This window comes from Vanessa cardui, chromosome 14 (genome assembly GCF_905220365.1).
Source record: "Vanessa cardui chromosome 14, ilVanCard2.1, whole genome shotgun sequence".
NCBI lineage: Eukaryota > Metazoa > Arthropoda > Insecta > Lepidoptera > Nymphalidae > Vanessa > Vanessa cardui.
The window spans coordinates 6788328-6796226 of record NC_061136.1 but is presented as its reverse complement, the minus strand read 5'-3'; the positions used below and the strand labels follow the sequence as shown (position 1 = coordinate 6796226).

General features: G+C 34.1%; 1 protein-coding gene across 1 annotated transcript in view; it reads left to right on the top strand.

Annotated features, from left to right (window-relative positions):
• The first annotated feature begins 648 nt into the window (after positions 1 to 648).
• LOC124535164 (solute carrier family 46 member 3-like) overlaps positions 649 to 7899 on the top strand; it is a 34174-nt gene continuing 26923 nt past the window's right edge. The window contains exon 1 of the mRNA XM_047111260.1: positions 649 to 896. The gene's annotated coding sequence lies outside the window, so the exon portion shown is untranslated. The remainder of the gene's footprint in view (positions 897 to 7899) is intronic.

Genomic DNA, 7899 nt, shown 5'->3' with positions numbered 1-7899 from the left:
GTATAATCATCAAACAAAACTGTAAAGAGGAATTTTTTGTATGTAAAAAAATATATAAATTAAAAACAGAAAATTATTTTTACACATATAGAACATTGTTCCCCGCGGTTCGGTCCAAGTAAATTTTTTTCCTTTAATTGTGTCCTGTGTCTGCCTATATTGGCTGTATTAATCAAGGTCATAGCCATAACATTATTATGAAAATATATTTTAATCTATCCAATGGTTTGGTGACGTCATTACAAACAGATTTTTACTTTTGCATTGAGAATATATAGAATCATACATAATATTCAAAATATACTTGAACTCTCGACCACTAAATAAGCTATAATATCCTTTCGTATATTGCAAAAGTGAAAGCGAGTTTGTATGTTTGTCCTCATTTAACCTTTTATCGCCTGAACCTAAACATCATAATATTCATGGCACATGAAAGTTAGTTTGTCAAGGTTGTCATATAAGCTTCAATAAAATTATAATGTCCACCCAGCCAGACATATCTATATAATCTTAGTACATTGAAAATCTAACACATAGTATTCTAATAAAACATTGCGTATGCAAAAAGCAGTGATGGACGACACGAACATCAATATGGACATCCGCTAAATGGCGACCTGTCGAAATAGTTAAGAGTACGAGCCAGTCAGAACCACTGCAATCATCCGACGGTTACCACTTGCAGCTAACGCACACACTGCGACGCGGCCCGCGAAACTGAAGCAGCGCGCGATTTGCAAATCGAAATTCGAATGCAAATTTAATTTTAGTGACAGATAAAAAAACGAACACTGGCCAAAAATACAATAAGACAATAAAATATAATAATAATTCGGTTTTTATTTAGTGTTTGTGATGAAAATTGGTTGTGAATAGAATTTTAAAATTTAAAGGTAAGTTGGAAACATCTTATATCATTGTAGCTTTAGTATTATTCGCAATAATCTTATTTCGAATTTCTTTGTTTACATTCATACAACTGCGTAAATTCAAATTTAACGATCGGCGAAAGTAAAAGTTTATTTGCAGTTTGTATACCACAAACCCACTTTAATTTGTTATATAAATAAGTGGATTTTCAAGAAAAAATGTCAATTGACTGTAGCATAATAATTTCTTGTCGGTTTTTCAATTCTTAAATTTATTTAAAACAGCAATCGAATAAATAAAATAAATTTTATTGTACATATAAAATGCTATCGAAATCATAAAAAGTTTTATTCACAATTTCTAAATAAGAAGTTGAAATTTATTTTCGAAATATTCTTGGCCGAAAACAATTCGTCTTATCGAATTCCTTCGCGTTTAAATAAAAAAAAAGGTATAAGTTATTGTCATAATATTATAACAACATTGTATAACTTTTAACCTATGTAAATCGTATTTATCAGCTGACTTTAAAAAAGAAGAAGGTTCTCACCTGATCTTTATTTGTGTGTAGTTCGATATGTTCGCCGGTTGTCAATCGATTCATGTTTATTATTGTATTTAAAAAAAATGTAGCAATTTAAAACTGGAATACCATATCGGCGAAAATTTAAGAAACAATTTCTTAAATTTTTGCCGAAGGAAAGTTGATACTACCGGTAGATACCGGTAGAAAAATATTTATATTTAAAGGCTAATGAAAACAACACTGACATATATACAGCCTACTTAATTTTTTTTATGTATATGTTAAACACTTTAGACTTAATTTTTCTTAGATAGTCTATATTTCATTATTATTTTTTTAGCACTTGTAAAGTCAAAGGTACTACTACGTATTCTATTATTCGTATTTGCAATACTACTTGATTCCTTAACATTTTCGTTGTAAATTATAATCTCGAGACAAGCTTAATGTCAGATTAATTGCACGCAGCGAGCCATGAACGTACGGTCGTAACGTGTACATTTTTTATAAGCAAACTTTTTTTTAATTTTCCCAAGTTTTCATTAAGTCATCCATTATAATAGGAAAAGCATTATTTACGCTTCGATTATACATATTTATTTTAGCACTGTAAAGTACTGACTCGTTTTCGTACGGAGATGATAATGTTTTTATAAATTGTTATTTTATGTACATACATATGTATATAGATTTAGCCAAGTGCCAATCGATTTCTTACACTGTGCTCCGTCTGTCAAGTTCTGGTACGTCTTATCGCACGCACACGTTATTTCAAACGGTTTATGAATAATGTTTTCAACTAAAAGTTGTTAGAGAAATATGTCTGATATTGATTCACGCTATCGGGACTTTTTCGGCTATCTTACCTATCATAAAACCAATTGTAGTTCTCTTCGTGACAGAGGAGACAGTGCTCAGGAGAACACGAATGGAAGGAAGAAGCCGCTGCTGTGATTTATTGTCGGATAAGGCGAGTACCCCACATAAAAAAAGCATATCTTGACTTCCTGAGACGTCTCATAATTAGCATAGCGAAGCTTCGAAGTCTGGCAGTCATTAAATTTTATGACGAAATGATCCATGACAATTTTTGAAAACAGTAAATACGTTAAAAAGGATTGTCTTATTAATTACTTAATGCAACCGTGATGCCATGATGGCTGGCTTCTTCTGCTTAAATGAAAAATCCGTGATACAAACTACACGATATAGTGATAGTGCGTAGTCACCTCAGTTGGAAAATATTACTATTTTTCATGTAGTGAAAACCTACAGAAAGGTACCCAGGTCCCGGAGGGTGGGGGGTTTTTCAGCGATATTCTTAACCACTTTCGCACTTGCGAAGAGGGTAGGGCGTTTTACGGTGTTAAGCCATCTATAATTACATCATAAAGTAGGGAACCATAGATGTAGCGATTATTGCAATTGCGAAATCAATAATTTCGACATAATTATATTGTAAAACAGCTCTAAAATTATACATTGCAATTGTAAGGCTGTAATTTGTTTATATATAATTTGTATATAATAGCTAGAAAGGCCACCTGATGTTAAGTGGTCACCAGCGCCCCTAGGCATTAGCACTGTAAGAAATAATAGCGATTCCTTACTTTGTAATGCGCCACCAATCTTGAGAACTAAGATGTTATGTCCCTTACTCTCACCTTTAAATCCGCAACACAAAGATAATAATTATTGCTGTTTAGCGGTAAAATATGTGCTTTTCATATATCTCATGTAAATAGTACATTTTTTAGCAAAATTTAAATAGTGTGATGATTCTGATAGTAAATATTTTGTTATGACGGAAAATGATAATTTAAGATTAAATGAAACGCCATAGTGATGATGGTATCTGCTCCTAATAGTCTCCTCGTGGCCTTGTTAGTTATGTAGCCTGTCATTCCATTGTTGCCCAACTTCACATAGATATAATATAATTGCACTATACTTTGTAAGCATATAATTGTAAGCCTGATATAATGTAACAAAGAATGAATGTAGGGTTTTATGATGGCTCAAAGAATTATACAGATTTCATTTACTTTTTTTTAACTGTTTTTTTTTATGTGTTTGTTTTTATATATAGCACATATAATACTACCTATTTCGAATGCGTTGATGTGTGTGCTTCAAATATTTACTTAAATATGTATTAGTGATTGGCTAAAATCTGTTCAAACATAATTGATCCAATTAACAATTCTGTAAAAACTGAAGTATATAGTTTAATGAACTAAGTGTAAAACATTTATGTAGATGATTACATATCTATGTTGTATTGTATTGTATTGTAATAATAGTTCAGCTGATTTTATAAATCGATAATCGAAATCGTGTGTTCGACCAATATTTCGCTAAAAGCAAATACTTCACATATGTTTCAAAAATGTGTATAATTTTTTCTCATAGTTATTGTAATGTTATTAATGGGTTCTTTACTTTAGGATGCGATTTAATGCTATTTTTAACAAATACCAACATTAATGACGTTACAGCAACATATATTGTTTTCTCGTTTCCCCAAGTTTATTATAATATGTTGATGATGAATGTATAGTACGAAAAAACTTAGATGTAGCATCGCCAATTTCGATAAAAACCGATTACTGCCGATTTATACAATCAATAGAAATAGCTCCCTATCGCGCCATTCGACGCTTTTCGTCGCTATAGATTCTCGCGTCAGTTCAACCCGAGAAAGCAAGTGCATGTAAATCGACGTGTCAAATTGACAAATATATTAGGTCATATGATATAACAAGTTATTACGTCTGTGTAAAAATCATATTCAGATAAGAAATAAATATTGATAATTTGCATACTATATATGTATATATAGATAGCATATTTACTTAATTCGGATGTGATCGGTTTTGCGAATTTAGCCGATGCTCCATCTAAGTTGTGTTGTTGTTGTTATATGTTTGCAATAATGAGACTTGTAGTTACTTACTATACCACAATTTGAAAGACACATAATAAAAAAATATGAAAAAATATGAAACTTTCTCTGTAAAATTTGCTATTACATAACAACTATTAATATCTATTTTAAAATTACGTTATAAGAAATTACGATATTAGAATCGCTTATTAATGCTTACAATTTTAATTAAATTATAGTTTAAAATGCTAATCTACTATTGATACAATTTAATTTATTGAAAACCAACTCTATTATTAGTGCAAAAGGTCGAATACAAAAAAGTACTAGATTTCAACAATAAAAAGTGGTTGGGTTAAGATATGCTATTAATTGAATTAAATGCTTTAAAGTATTGTATTTTAAATATAACGTTAAGATGCAAAAAATAATAATAATATTACGATAATGACGTTTTAAGTTATTCTGTAAAATGTATCGCAGGCTATTTTCCGTGTTGTTATTGTTGAAATATAGGCAGAAGAGCAAAAATACTGTTTGATCTATACTTGTCTATACTTGTAATAAATCTGTAGAGAGGCCATTTCTGTACATGAAATTTATTTAAAAAAAAACTATCAAGGGATGATAAGGGATCGCTACTGGTGCCAAAAATGCAATCAGTAAAATTTTTGTCTGTCTGTCTGTCTGTCTGTCTGTCTGTCTGTATATTCGTTATAGAAACAAAAACTACTCGACGGATTTTAACGAAATTTGGCACAATTATTCTTCCTACTCCTGGGCAGGTTATAGTATACTTTTCATTACGCTACGATCAATAGGAGTAGAGCAGTGAAGGGGAAATATTGGGAAAACGGGAGAAGTTACTCCATTTATTAAGCTTCCGTCGCGTGTGCAGCCTTAATGGTTAAAGCTACATAGAAATCATGTACGACACAAATGTTCTTAAATTATTATATAAAAATAAATTCCTCGACAGCATATGTCTATCTTTCATAGTTGACTCACAATAACACGTGAAACTTCCGGAAGCTTAGTAATTCGGCGCTTTCTGACTATATTTGTCTACTCTTACGTTTACAATACTCTCACTCATCCCTAATTACAAAAGTTCACATTATTACCTATTCAATAAAAAAAAGAATCATGTAAATCGGTGTAGAAACACCAAAGTTATACATGAAATACGCTATAAGTCATCGCGCGTGAATACAGAATCATGCCATAAGGATTATTTTTGTGTATCGGTTGCCGCGTTCGACGCGCTACGCCGCGGGAGGTATAAAAAGGCGGCGGGTCCGCGCGCGAGTTTCTCCGTTGCTATGCAAGCGTAGTAAAATGTCCCTTAGAAATAAGGTAACAATTTACAAAACTTGCATACGACCCATCCTATCATACGCTAGCGTGGTGTTAGCTCACTCGAGTCCTCACAACATAGCTAGACTACAGGCTATTCAAAACCGCTTCTTACGCATTGCCTCGGGCTGTCCGTGGTACATGCGTAACGTTGACCTCCACAGAGACTTTAAAGTCGAGTCAATAGCTAAGCTATTCAAAGACCTCTCTATTAGATATTTCGACAAAGCGTCGCAACATTCGAACCCCCTTATATCCGAGGCGAGCAAGTATAGCCCCTTGTAGTTACCCTATCCGATCCGTAGGCGTCCTAAGCACGTCCTACACGATCCCGTCGACAGACTCACTGCCGACAACATTACCCAGATAGGTACAGACAATACACACCGACCCAACCGTGCTTTTCAGCGCGACTTTTAGTCTAAGCATATTATTAGTTAAAATTTTATTTCTTTATAAGTGAAGTAGTAGTAGGTACGCATTTTAGTTATTGTGGTAGTGTTTAATTATATTAATAGTTTATTTTCGTAATTATCATATAATAATAATTATTACTATATAAGTATATCATATAATTATTACTATATATGTAAGTAGTGTTTAATTATATACCATATTTAGTTATTATATAATATTAATAGGTTTCGTAAGTGTAAGGTAGCTTTGGTTACTGTCGATTGAAAATACACAATGCCACCTAAAAAAAGACCATCTTTATCTCGAAATTCGAGAGATGCTAAGAGGATGAGAAATGCGCGTTCTCAAGAATCGGCAGAGGAAAGAGCACATCGGTTAAACTCTATGAGAGTTAGTGCCTCAACTTCTCGAGCCAATGAAAGCTCTTCAGAGAGAGAGATGCGATTAGCAGCTGACAGAGAGAGACGAGCTACATCACGGGCGTCTCAAAGCTTTTCTCAACGAGAGCTGAGGCTTACCATTGACCGAGAACAACATGTGTTATCCCGAGCAGCTGAAACTGCTTCACAGCGAGAATTGCGTCTCACAGCTGACCGCGAACGACAAACTTTATCTCGCGAGTCTGAAACATTTACTGAAAGGGAATTACGTCTCACAGCTGACCGCGAACGGCATGCATTATCTCGCGAGTCAGAAACCTTCACTGAGAGTTGCGTCTCACAGCTGACCGCGAACGGCATGCATTATCTCGCGAGTCAGAAACCTTCACTGAGAGGGAATTGCGTCTCACAGCTGACCGCGAACGTCATATATTGTCTCGCGAGTCAGAAACCTTCACTGAGAGGGAATTGCGTCTCACAGCTGACCACGAACGTCATATATTGTCTCGCGAGTCAGAAACCTCCACTGAGAGGGAATTGCGTCTCACAGCTGACCGCGAACGTCATATTTTATCTCGAGAATCTGAAACTTTTACTCAATATGAAGACCGTTTGACAAATGATAGGGTGCACCACAATATTATTAGATCTCTCGAAGATGAACATGAGCATGAACAACGACTAGAGTCGGTACGCGAACATTACAATTCTTTGAGACAAGAACGATTAATAAGTTTGTCTAATGAAAGATTAAGAATCGAAAATATTCGGTCTCTTGAAACGGACGAACAGCGAGAGGCCCGTCTTACTGCAGACAGATTTCGACATAGTCTTAATAACTTAGATGTATACATAGAAGACCAACCTAGAAATACGGTGGCATGGTCCGACAAATATAAAAGTGGGTTTGCTTATAACCTCACAATTGATTACAAATCATCTTCTGTAATAGGCGATATGAACGTGGTATGTTCTTTTTGTAATGCTTCAAAGTGGAGTAAGGAGTCGGCTGGTTTCTGTTGTTCTGGAGGCAAAATAAATTTGCCTTCATTCGAAGACTCACCGGAACCTTTGAAATCACTACTTTTGGGGGAACATGTGCAATCTAAACAGTTTTTAGACAACATTCGCACCTATAATAGTGCATTTCAGATGACATCCTTTGGTGCGCAACAAATCTCCGAAGGTCCTTTCATGCCTACTTTTAAGATACAAGGTCAAGTTTACCATTTGATAGGATCTCTTTTGCCTGAAGACCAACCTAAGTTTCTTCAAATATATTTTGTATCCGACTACGACGAACAGTCGAATATAAGAAATCAATATTTCCCGAATTTAAATGCTGAACTCATTTCACAACTTCAGAACATGTTGCATCAGGTTAATTCGTACGTATGTTTAAGTTTTAAATCGGCATTAGAAGCTCTTCCTGGAGATCATGATAACAATTATAAAATTGT